Below are 13,452 nucleotides of genomic sequence, written 5' to 3'. Positions count from 1 at the left end.
AACAGTGAATGAATGTGAGCAGGGAACAATCAGCATGAGCACTCTTACAGTACTGGACTCTACTAACTTTAATTAAAGGGGCTATATCCAACATTTTTTTGCTTTTTTTACATGAGGTCCACTTACGATGTTTATGAACCACAATTTTTACAACCTCACTTCATGCCTTAGAATTAAACACAATGTTTTTGTTAATATACCTGTTCTGTTTGGCTGCATGTTTTAGCGCCCCATTCAAATAGCAGTCTGGGCTGAAACCCAGCTTATAAGTGAATGGGTTGGACTTAACTGTTGTGGCCTGAATGTGAGTTGGTTTTAGTGACATCACAAAAAATTATGAATTCAAAACGGTTTGTTTTTGCTGCTTAATTTCAATATATGGAGTAATCAATGATATGTTTTAAAAATTTCAGTTTTTAGCTAATTATTAGCTGGACCAATAGTGAATAAAAATATTTTTACAAGTATTCCTTGAAGAACAATAATTAGATATTGTCATCTCTCTCAGGAAAAACTGCTAAACGCCCTCAAACTGTTTTCTCATTGTACGTCTTCCGAAATTGTTATGGTTTCACCAAGCCAGGATCTTTTCTGGCATGGAGAAGTTAGTCAAACATTTGCCAGTTAATCTGCCTCATAAAAGAAAGGCTGGGACTGGCTGGTTCAACGCAGTCAGCCGTGAGGGTACCGCAACCCCCTGGCTGTCCCTGCCGCCTGTCAGCACTTCCAGCTGTTGGGGCCCAAATGTAGTGCACTTTGATCTTGAAGCTGGTGTGGAACTGTGTTTCATAGTCATCCCTGAGATTATATATATCCTCAACTTCTTGTAACAAGGGAACACTCTCCTGCGCTATGCCCAAAGATCTCAGGCTCACAGGGGAACGGTGTCTGGCAATAAGGCTACATTCCTCAATGTACTATACCATTTTCGCTACATTGGCCTGTGTTTTTATTTCATACAAGCAATGCAGCTAGGAGTATATGGTGCTGCATGCATACCCTGGTGAGTGCAGGGTGAAAGGAACTGGGGATAGGATAGCATTTCATTCTAAGAATAAAAAAGGTAAAATAAAAACACAGCAGGAATAAAGTGCTAGAGATTGCTGAGGTTGCCCATGACGCAACTACGTAAGTCCACATGGAGGGGTAGGCTGGCTTAGACAAAGGGGCTGTGTTGTGTGGGCCAATGGGCCTGTTTCAAGCCAAGAACACATATGAGAATGTGTGTGCATGTATGCGCATGGAACTGCAAGTAAACCACCAGTGCTGTTATTAATAGACCGGCATGTGTAAAAAACGTCGTTGAATATGTGTGCTTGCTTAATTGAAACAGCACCCAAGCTGTGCCGGAGACGTTTAACTAGTGGGTGCAGTAAAGGCTGCTTCCCATTTCATTCTGAAGAGGGAGCTTTGAGCTATGCCTTGGGGCATGCTGGGAGATCCCTAGACAATGCTTTATATTTAAAATCAGCAACCATTAGTGGCAGACATATCACTGCGAGAAAGACCTTGTGAAACCTTTGGAATAATCTGGATGGCTCCTAAAATGGCATGATCTTCTTTAATTATAATATACAGGCTTAAGCCCTATTCAGGCAGAAATAGTGTTACAAGAGGAGACAGGGTTATGTTATTAATCCCAGCATTTCTCAGTGATTTTAGTCCTGACCGAATGAGCAGTGTCAGTCATCTAACAAGCTTAGAAATAACTCCAGGGTATATTAATCCTATGTGAATGCTAATACATCCTGTGGAAAAGAAGTTTCTGATATGTATTGTCCAATACCATGTGTTTACTTTAAAACATGAAAATTACTGTAAAAAGAATTTATTTTATGCAGTGATGTTGGCTGTTGCCTGTTAATTCCTAAATTAATGAAAATGGATTTTGTAATGTAAAAAAAAGTAATTTTTTCCACCTCTGAAACATCTGATTTTAGTTACTTGCACAGGATGAATAATATTAACCAATGACATTATATTTCACCTCTCTTTCCAACCACTCCCGCGTAACAGAGCGAAGTGCTCACCAAGCTCAGAGACCCTCCCTGATCACTCAGAAATATGTCAGCATGTGAACAGTTAATGACCACATATATTATTGCTCTGATCACTGCTCCAGAAGAGTGAAAACTACCTGCAAAGCCGACAGAATCTGTGGTTACCTGTATGTTGGGAAAAACTATAACACAGACAGTAGGCAAAAGTGGAACACCAAACAAAACAGATTACAAAACTACAGATTATAGATTCCAACAAGACTAGGAATGCACACTGATTTTAGAGTCATATCAGCACCGGCACATATTTGCTAAAAAAAATAATGGCATCAGAAATATGTTTAGCCTGATATTTCAAACCGATATTTAATATATTTATTGAACACATGAAGAGCAAAATGTGCACTAAAATAAATGTTGCACTTCTCTGTAATGCTAATCCTAATTTTACATTTTACAAATGTTCACATAACATCATCAGCCGATATGTACGTGAAAAATATTGGATATTGGCATCGGCCCAGAATTACCATAACAGCGTATCTCTAAACAAGACACAGACGGTATTTATACCAGAATCCACCACCAAGAACTACTGGAGCCCACAGGTAGGCTACAGAAAACAGCTGCTGAAAAAGTAGTATTAACTGTGTTTATCCAGCATATCAATTATAACTCAAACATTCTCAAACAGTACTCAGCTTTCTAACTGTGCTCACAGTAATTTCATTGGGACTCCATATTAGCTAAGCATTATTCAGAGTTAGGCTGCCCATCAGTGCCTATCTGAGTGACAAGAAATGGCCCATCTCACTGTGCGTAGCCTCACTAAAACAAAAAATGTATTTTTGGCTATGCTACTAGACCAGTGAATTCAACATTTTATCAGGAAATTCTATATGTCAAACTATAATTTAAAACTCCAAGGAGAGACAGACAAGCATCATGAAAATAATCCAAAACACAAGAGTAAATAAACATCAGAGTAGTTCAAAACCAAGAAGTCCCATGTTTTAGAAAATCAGAGTACAGACCTCAATTTCACTGAAATGTTGTGGCATAAACTGAAGCACGCTGTTCAAGCAGGGCATCCCAAAAATATAAATGAGCTGAGACATTTTTAGATAAAAGAATGGACCACAATATCTTAACCACTGTGCTGCTACACAAAGTGTTTGAGGTTATTGCCAAAAAGGAGGCTGCACTAGTTACTAAATATATGCTTTCCATCAGTGATCTAGATTGTTTAATTACATTGTTCGATAAAGTTGTGGAACTATAACCTGTTGTGTGTGTATAGAAGAAGGTCAGATCGAACATTAGAAGGTATTCTGCAGCCATTCATGTAGAAATCTCAACTGTATTTAAGAGATTGCTGAATACTTTTATGCTAAATATACATTAAAGCCAATATATCAGAGTACTCACCCCTAAAGCATTCTTTAAGCAATTCAGCACAATGATGCCTAGTCTTGCAAACATACAAACCTTGTAAACATTCCTGCCAACACACAGCAAGTCACTCTTAAACACAGACATAAGCTTCTAGCAATGTCAATGACCTGCAACTATGCACTTGGGCATAAGCCATTTGAAAGAGGTCTTATTACCAAAACAACGCAAGAGCACAACCAACCTCTCACACCTCTCTGTGGTCACTCTCTTTGCGTCTCAAGCCTGTCGATGGCTCAGATCTCTTCAGCCCTCTAATTTGCTCCTGCACTGACTCACAGAGGCTGTGTGTGTACACAGGGCCTGCTCCAATCAAACGTTTTCCCTAATGCTTTAGCAGCTGAGTCTGTGAAATGCGGAGCACTTTGGGAAAGGCAGGAACTGAACCACATTCATTCCTCTGATCTTATGGGTCTCAGGATCATCAGTGAAATGGCTTGATTTAATGCAGTTCTCCAGATGGTTAAAGCTTGGTAGCCCACTAAAAACTGCAGGCCTTGGTGGTCAAGGCTACTCCTACTAGAGAAGCAGGAATTAATCTGATTGCCTCTGCTGTGGTATTGCACACTCAAAACTTGACATGGTCATGTCTGCTCAAAGTCAAAGGAGAGGCCTGGGAACAGGAGGCTGTTACCACAGCTAGCATTCACTCTGGAGTTCAGCACTCTTTCACATTTTTCACTTCTCTAAAAGCTAAATGCATAGTGTAATGACTGACCATTTCCTTAGACAGGCCATATCTCACGTTATCACAGGTCAGCAGAAACCTCCTTAGCTTAACTAGGCCCTGTTTATCTGTGTACAATAACGTGAGCGGAAATAAATCTGCCAAGTGCTAACTAACAGGTGAGAAGATGGACAAGGAAATGAAAGAGGGCTATGTTATTTCCAAAACAAGTGACTTGTTGCACTCTAAACCTCTGAAAGTGTCCAAGCCAAGCTTGTTGACTTGTATTGTAAGAGGGGGAAAAGTAAATGTGGTGTTGGTGCCCTTTTAACGAGGGGACGGTACAAAAATATGGTCAACCAGTGGATGCAGCTTAGTAAAAAGTGTAATCGGAATCCAATGCGATGCGGATCTAGTCCCCTTGATCCTGAGGAAGTCAAGCATGCATTATGAAGTACACAACTAGGCAACTTTGTCAGCTATGCTCTATCCACAACTTTCAAGATTATTCTTACATCTATCATGAAACATGCTTTTTTAAGATGTCAATGTATAGCACCTATATTTGAAAAAGGCAGTGTATATGTGTTGTCTTGATTGGATGATAATCTATCACCACAATCGAATCACAGTAATTGGATTAACGTTAACATCCAGAGCGCTAGGGTGGAAACCTTTTCAGTACTTAACCATCCCTAACATATCATTGGTGTTGCATTCAGAAACATTGAAGATATCTTCTTTAAAATCTGCCACCAGAGTAGCTGGAACATGTCCAAGTCTATGTTAAGCCAGGGTTACAATACATAACTTCCACGCTGATTTTAGCCCAATTGCCTTTGCTGGTTGGCTCTAGCCTGCAGATTTTAAGGCAATCAAATTGAACCGTTGGGAGAAAAATTATTGATATAATTATTGATTAATGAATTGATATTAAAACAACTAAAATATTAGAACATATTGAAAGAAAACTGTTTGATATTCTCAGCCTGACTCTGGGTGTAATCTAGTGGTAAATCATTCTTAATGACAGCAACAGCCGACAGCCAAAGAAAACTGAGTGCATGAAAAGATAAATACAACAAGTATTTATAATACAAATAAATACAATACAACAATAAGCAAAAATCCTGAATGCTATCAGTGCACGCACAATCGAGTGCATGTACCGAGTGGTGTGTTGTTGAGTGCTTAGCGTATGATTCTCAGTATTTTAGTTGCCAAAAAATCTGTAGAAATCAGTTGGAAAGTGTGTCTTACAATATGTTAAGACTTTAAAAGTCGTGTAGTTTATCAAAGTCCTACTAAATCAGAAATAGGGACTGGAGCTTTCTGTGTGCTACAGTGTTTCCCATCACTATACAGAGAGGCATGACGCTGCCTTTAATGTTGGATGTACTGTGATAACTTCTGAGAGAACATGTACACAATCAGAACAGAATCTGTATCATTACAAACTTAGCACTGATTTGATTAATCAGAGTAACAAGAAAAGACAACAGAAATGTTAAGTATTGTTCCTATTCATGTGTTCAAAATGGTAGTTTGTCACACAAACAAAATGAACATCTACAAATGTTCGATTTTCTTATATTGCATTGATTACAATTCAATGTAAAAGTGATGATAGCATTGAAAAAATTAAAACAGTAGACAGAAATAACTGTTTTCCTCAGCATTAAAGGGTTAATAGGAGAGGTCGGCCCTGCACTCCATCGGCTGCCATTTTGGCTCCAGGTGTCGCGTATGTGTGCACGCTCATCTAACTAGCTGGAAGCAGAATGGTGCCTGGGCAACGGCCTCCGCTAATGAGGCCTCAGCTCTGAAACAACACACACATGTGCAAGGCTCTCTGTTCCTGCCAGCTGGCACTCAGTCTCATCCCTCATGCCAAACAGACACAGTTGTTTCTTACTTTACACACCCTCCTCTAATCATTAGCACCAAGTCATTGAATCTCTTCAGGCTTCTCATTGCTTTTCTCCATCTTTTTGTCTACACAAGCGCTCATCTGTCCAATTAACCTATCTTCTCCATGGAAATCCACTTAAATCTATGCCAGATACTCATAAGTTTATCCTCTTTTTTCATTAACTTATCCTTCATTTCCATCTGCACGCAATCAATGCACACAGCTTTCATCAGTCAAACACTGACAGTTGGCCCTGATGGAGTTGATTCTATAGTGAACTAAACATCTCACACATTAAGCACACGTGCTCCTTCATTTATGATCATGCTGTAAATAAAATCTGAAACAGCTTGAATCAAAAGATTTTGACATCAACACAAACCATGCCCTCCCACGTGATTCTATTTAGTCTAAAAAAGAGAGAGTAACGAATATAACATTCTGGAAAATCAGTTTCATATTCCTTCCTGAAATTGCAAGAGGCAGCACCAGACAGGTGGGTGGGAATACAAGGTGCATTGTATTCTTGGGAGCACAGCAGTCCAGACTACATGAATCAAGAAGATATGGACATATAAGCTGTTAGCAGGTCAACTTCAGAAACATAAACCTGGAAGTGTGAGGAGCGCTTTATCAACAAGCAGTCATGATCTTCGACAACTTGTAAGTGAAGAGAAAGTTTGGTCCGTGTGCAGAAGTTAGATGATTACTGATCCAGCATCAGCTAATCAAATCCGTTTTGCCATGAAAAGCAAAAAAAAACCAAAAACAAAAAAAAACCAAAAAACAACAAAAGATATTAAGTCAGCACTCTTATCTCTGAGGAGTTTTGATATGCATAAATCAGATGGATACATCTGGCTGGGCCACTGGGATAAAGTATGGCCCATCGGATGAGTTGGGTGCAGAGGAAGTGCAGCAGGCAGGTGGCACTTAAGCCAGTCTGGGAGATTAAGCGACCCTGTATGATCCAGCCCCTTTTCCATCTTATTCTCCCTTTCCAAGGCTTCTTCCTTTCACTCTCCTAAATTCCACTAACACGCATTCATAACTCTTATTTCAAAGGCACAGCCAAAATGTACAAGTATGATCGAGTGGCAATCGTTTACGCAGGGGTGAGAAGTGATAAGAACGTTTCAAACTTTTCAAGCTGAAACATTAGACGCAAACGTCCTATGTAGTTGTGTGGTGTGTTTATGAGATGCTGTCTGGGTTATCGTGCTTTAAAATGCTGTCTGGAGAACTGTGTCAACCATTCACTCTACAAATGCGGCTGAGCAGTTGTGTATCAGTATAGAGGTGGTGAGATGTTTCAGTGCTGAATGTTTACAGTTACAAAAAGCGATGGCCCTTAGACATACACTCCACACACCCCACCTGCCCTCTTTGAAGTCCACAGAAAGAGAGTGGTTGCTAAGGTGATGCCGTTTTTGATATTCACAACAGAAGAATTTGTAGCGATAGGACAGATTCAACTCATAGCTTAATGGGAGGGACAACAAAACTATCTGAAATAGCAACCTCAATGGCATTTTCTTGGACAGGACTAAATAGTTGGAATGCAATTTTTCATATTTCACCATGTTGATGTTGTACAATATAGTATCAAACATTCCCTAAAAACACTTTATTTTAAAAGAAAGTGCTTACTTAACGGATTTATTAGAAAGAAGCAGAACCCAAGGCTTTAGAAATGCTGAGTTCAAGCTTGAGCTCATTCTTTATCTCTGGCAGTACAACTTTATGGAAAGGTATTTCAAAAGTCTGCCTTGAGGTGTTCCATTCAGGAGGGGAGGGGGTGTTTGGGTTTGCACCATTCCCCACAGAAATTTGAACGGCCACCACTGAAGCTGATAATTGATTGGTTGCAGGGTTGTCGATCTTGGATAGGTTGGTATTGCTTTTTTAGAAAACGGGAGAGAATGGTTGTACTCTAGTGAGCCATTGATTCCTTATATTGATTTCTGCTCTGAAAGACCTGACAATGTTTTTCATGAATGAAAATGCTTCGGAAATGTTTCTACCAAATCGGCCAGAGGACAAAGAGGCTACACTCTCTGAAACCAGACTAAGTGATTTAGCTCACTAACTTAAAACATGCTTTCAGTCTAAACTATATGACCAAACTATAAACTAATAAATAAAATATTTTAACTATAGCTTTGTGTAGAAGGCAGCCAAAATTACAGGAGTGAAAACAGGCTTCTAAATGTTATTTAGTATACATTGCTTCAAGTAAAATGTTGAAATACTGTCTATTATAAATACCATAAACATTTTTTATTTTTTTACCTTAAAAGGTAAAAACTTAAAGTTTTAAAAATCTTAAAGGTTAAAAACTTTTTTAAATCATAAAATACTTTCATGACATTTTTAAGCAAATATCTGCGATATGACTCCGATATCAATGCGCATCCGTACTTTGTGTAGCTTTATTTTAATGGCATGATCTCATTTCATCAGAATTTAATTGAATTAAATCTTTTAGATACAAACTGTCCAACTGTAAGAGTTCCGGTAATAAGTGTGCAGTGTGTCTGGGTTTATATATGCATGTGGAGTGTATTCTACCCAAATAATCCACTAAGGTCTGTGGAGACATAGAGCACTTGTAAGAGAACGCTAAATTGGCTGACAGAACAAAATACCTAATAAGACTGAAATATAATAGACTCTGTCAGAGGGGACTGCCCCACTTTTTTTGCAACTGTACTGGGTTTGCCTGTCATGCCCCTTCTCAAATGTGCAATATACTGGGTCTGAATCCTGAGACCCAGTGTCCTGAACAGTTTTGAGTTTTCCCTCCTCTAACACAGCTAAATCAACACATGAAAAGCTAGGTAACTAGCTGATGAGTCAAATCAGGTATGTTCAAGTTGTAACAACATTGAACAGCGCTGGGCACGTGGACCTCAGGATTCGAACTGATATCCACTGTTACTGTAAAAGCTGGAACTCATTACAACACTTTTCATCTGACAGACGCACAATAAGCTGACTGTTTACAGTGAACTGTATGGCAGTGCAAGTGTAAAAGCCGTGGTACACAAAGCAAATAGATACCTAACAGTTTTTCTGCTTTCAGATTAAGAGTGTCCAAAAACCCCTGCAGCCTCTCTGTCTGTTCTGAATGTTTTTCATTCAGCCCTGCCCTTTTTTCCTTTTCCAAACTCATTCCAAGGCCTCTCTAATTTCACAAAAAGCAGCAGAAGCCGACGATGAAATCGAGAAATCTGGCCCCCAAGTCCAGAAAATATTCCCTTTCCTGTCTCTCTTCGCTGCCAGGGACCACATCTCTCCATCTCTGAAGCCAGAACCGGCCCAAAACTATGAGGAGTATTTTCAGCTCTGTAATTTGAAACACACAAACACACACACATACACACGCAAACATATACATGGAGGCAAACACACACACACACACACACACACACACACACACACACCCTTTCTTAGGGCCACGTGTGCCACACCCGACCCAACACCTCCTTCCAATCTAACTGACAATTTGTGCTGAAAAGGGAAATGATTTGCACTGATTGGTTTGGACCACAGAACAAGAGTGAGGCTGCACGCTGAGAGAAGAAGCAGCTATAGTAGCTAAGAGGGGCAAGGTAATGGACAACTCTACTGAGGTCACAACTGCCAAGGCAATAAGGAGTGCTGCTAAAACCAAAGGATAAGTTGTCTAGAGCTATTCCAAACGACTAAATCTGTCTCCACATTCTGATCACAGTATAGAGAGTAATTTGCAGTGCCATACTTTCCAAAACACACATACACAGTGTGCCAGCTACCTAAATACACCCATGCTCTTGAACACACACTGATTACAGATTGTTCCTCCTTCAAAACTGCCACGCTTCCCTTCTTCCCGTAAATGCAGAACACACTGAACTACTATTATCTTCTATTTTCACCCTACCTGCCTGCGTTAAGAGATATGCCGAAATGAATGCCCACATCCGGTTGTGAAAGGGGTGCGAAAGCAACCTTGGGTCATCCAGAACCACCAGTTAGAAGCAGTCACTCTTTAAGGGGGGTTGCTTTTCATCACCTTACCCCATGAAAGAACTCGTTGTTTCGTGGTGCCTTTCCTTCAACATCAGGGTGGTGGTGGTGGCCTGTGTCCATGATGACAAACGGTTGTGTGTCATATGAGGTTAAAGTCCATAAACGAGACGGCAGGCTCCAGACACATCCAGGCATTCTCTGTTTACACTGTGGCCTGGGCTGGTGATTCCCTCTGAGTCCTGCTGTGCTGAAAAAGACTGGAAGCCTCCAGAGCTTTGGAGCAGGTTATGTTGTTTATGTGTCCAGTTTGAAGGTAAACAAATTGAGAGGTGTCCCTGTCTGGAAGGAGCAAATCCACCACAGAAGGAGAGAGGCCACCCTGTTTAGGGTTTTGTCTGGTCTGTATGTATATCAAAGCCTCACACCCTTGAGAGTGGAACTATTACAAGGCTCATCATGCATAGTGCTAAGATTGGCTCTGGACGGCTCATTAAAGAGCACTCAAGCAATTGTTAATGTGTTGTTAATGTGGAAGGACATGGAAATCTAAGAGGGACGATGAGACAGAGGAAGAGTCCTGTCTTTGACAATCCCGACAACCTACACATGTCCAAAACATATAGCTATAAAGGATGTTTAATGCACATTAACCATTCTTTATAGAAACAGTCAGCCTAGATACCGGAGAAGAAAAAAAAGAAAAGAAAAATGCCATTAACATAGTTTGTGGTGAAAAAACAAAATAAGAAGAAAACAATAATTAATGCTTTGGAAAGAAAGTAAAGATTTTAGGCCTCACCAAGGCCTAACTTGACATAAACAGAACAGATACAAACCTGAATTTTGATACACACAACATCCAAACATGAGCTTCACATTTCCAGATCATGTTTGGTTTATCATTTGATAATTTGGTAGTCATGCCGGTGATACTGCATTGGGTTTAGACATCAAGTGTCAGTTTAGACGTGGTCCTTGGGGGTTCTTGCTGCAACAACTTCATATTTACAATAAATACTCACAACTAGTCTGTCTGAGAGTACTCTTAAAAAATCATTAAAAAGATAAAGAAAGAGAAAATGGCACTCCTTTCATCTTTGAGAGATAAGAGAAAATCAAGAACAAATCTTGTGTCACATTTGAAAAATACACAGTTTCTGCCCATCCTTCCACCGTAAGAAGACAACTCAACACTACAGGTCTAAAAGGATGCGCAGCTTTAAAGTCACTACTGAGAAAAGGAAACAGGAAAAAAAGAAAACTTGCAAATCATACCAAGAAGATGCTGGTGTTCTTAGAACAATGGATTGAGTCCAGACTTCAACATCATGCAGTGTGTTTGGGATTACTTGAATTGTGAGAAGCAGAAAATGCAAACTGCTAAGACTGAACTTTGGAGTTGTGGAAAAATATCCCTGTAAATTCCTGTAAAACACTAAATACTAATTTTCAGCCAAGACAGCCATTAGTTATAAGTTATTCATTTTTCACCATCAAGAAAAAAACTAAAGAGATATTTAGCAGGAAATTACACGGAAGCCTCAAAAACTATATATATATATATATATATATATATATATATATAGTACAAAATAGCACAAAATAACTACGAATGTAAATTTCGACTAATTTTGACATTTGAGTATCCGTAAGAGTTAATGACCGGAAAAAGGAGAGGAACGGGCTAGTTCTTACCCATAATAGACACCAAGTACAATGATGTTACCAGCCAAACAATCAGCAGCACAAAGAAAATTTTGCAGCAAATAGAACCATACATTTGTAAACACATTTTAATATTCAGAAATAGCCTATATTGACAACAGATAAAAATCTTCCTATTATTATTGGTCACACCTAATGTCACTAGTGAAGCTCCTGCCCTCACCTAGTATTACCCCTGCCTTCTCCCTTAACATAGCATACTTAGCGCTCATGTAAAGGCACTAGACTTTCTGAGCATCAATACATAATGTAACTTAGCTATATAATTGTAAATATGAACAAAACTGCACTACACAGCAAGAGATGGCATGCTGAAACAGAACTCTTGTTCCACTTCATATAAAAGCATGTAATCACTCTCTTGATCCAGTAGATTAGGTTGGCCTCCCAGCTCTGCAGTCCTGCAATGGGACCTGCGAAGCAACAATGATTCTGCAGCCATCTGACTTCAGAAGGAAAAATGTCAAAGTGTAGTAACCACTACACCATTCATCATACACTGTCAGTGAGAAAATATGCTTGGGAGCCAACTCCTATTTACACAGTCTGTTATGCAAAAGGTCAGAAAAGACCATAATGAGGCTGTTCCAACATATTTGGTAATTAGTGGCTACTTCATTTACTTGAAAACAACAGTGTACTCTGTAGTGGAACCAGACCTTCTCTCTTATTGTAAGACGAGAGCATCGTACTTGGAAAAGTAGATTTAAAGCACTGAAATGGGAGGACACTATTAAAAGGCAACAGTAACTCTTTCTCTATTCTAAACAAACCATCTCAGTACTGTGCGCTTTTTAATAATACACACAGAATACATATGTAGTGTCAAGTGATTGTATTTGTCTATGACAAGATGGTACCTGACGTCAGGCACGGTCCCAATCACAAAAAATGTCAAAACTACCACTTCCAAGTATTTACTCAAAGAGGAGAAGGCTAATTTTTAATCCAGCATGGCAACTGTTGTCTTTGGCAGGAGTTTGTTTACCTAAAAACCAAAAACTTGCTGCACATGGCAAACCCCTCAGGGGGGTCACACACACATACACCTCAGGTGAAGAGTGTGGGAATGTTTGGTCTGTGCATCATCCTGATCCTACTCTATTTCCCCATTCCTGTTTCACTCACCAGGACTGATTGACTCAAGCAGACACTGAGACTGCCTGTGAAACCTTTTCTCAGCCACAAAAACAAGTTGTTTTAAGGGTTCACGGTCAACACCTCTGCTTATTGTGTCTTTTCACACATTTTCTCATGGGTTGCCCATGAATGGGACATTGTAATGGGATTCAATTAATGAGCAGATGAGGAGTAGATGAGATGGAACGACAGGGGTGATGTTAGCTTCTGATTGGCTGAAAAAGAGCATCATTGGGATCAGTAGGAGTTGGTCTCATCCAGCTGGCTCTAAAATTTAGTAAGCGCTAAAGACCTTAATTAAGGTACAGTTATATTTAAATTTAACTATGTGTACGTGTGCACAAGAGGGCTGCTCCACACATCCTACAGTCATTCGAAGTATAGGTTGTGCACTTCCTCAGAAATTAACTTAAGATAATTTAACACTTAAGAATTAAGATAACTTAAAGTGTTCTTTAACATAAGATAGTGTTCTCAATTCCAATTCTCCCCAAGTAGATATAGTTTTTAATCCTCTAGACAATTACACAGTAATGTCTCAC

At 39.5% G+C, this 13,452-nt stretch overlaps 1 protein-coding gene across 2 annotated transcripts in view; it reads right to left on the bottom strand.

Moving 5' to 3' along the window:
- The window catches only part of LOC118821423 (mitochondrial import inner membrane translocase subunit tim16-like), a 159,334-nt gene that overhangs the window by 119,398 nt on the left and 26,484 nt on the right, over window positions 1-13,452 (bottom strand). The gene's annotated exons all lie outside the window — the stretch shown is intronic.

Source organism: Colossoma macropomum, unplaced genomic scaffold, assembly GCF_904425465.1.
Source record: "Colossoma macropomum unplaced genomic scaffold, Colossoma_macropomum, whole genome shotgun sequence".
In the NCBI taxonomy this organism is placed as follows: Eukaryota; Metazoa; Chordata; class Actinopteri; order Characiformes; family Serrasalmidae; genus Colossoma; species Colossoma macropomum.
This window is presented reverse-complemented; position numbering and strand designations above follow the sequence as displayed.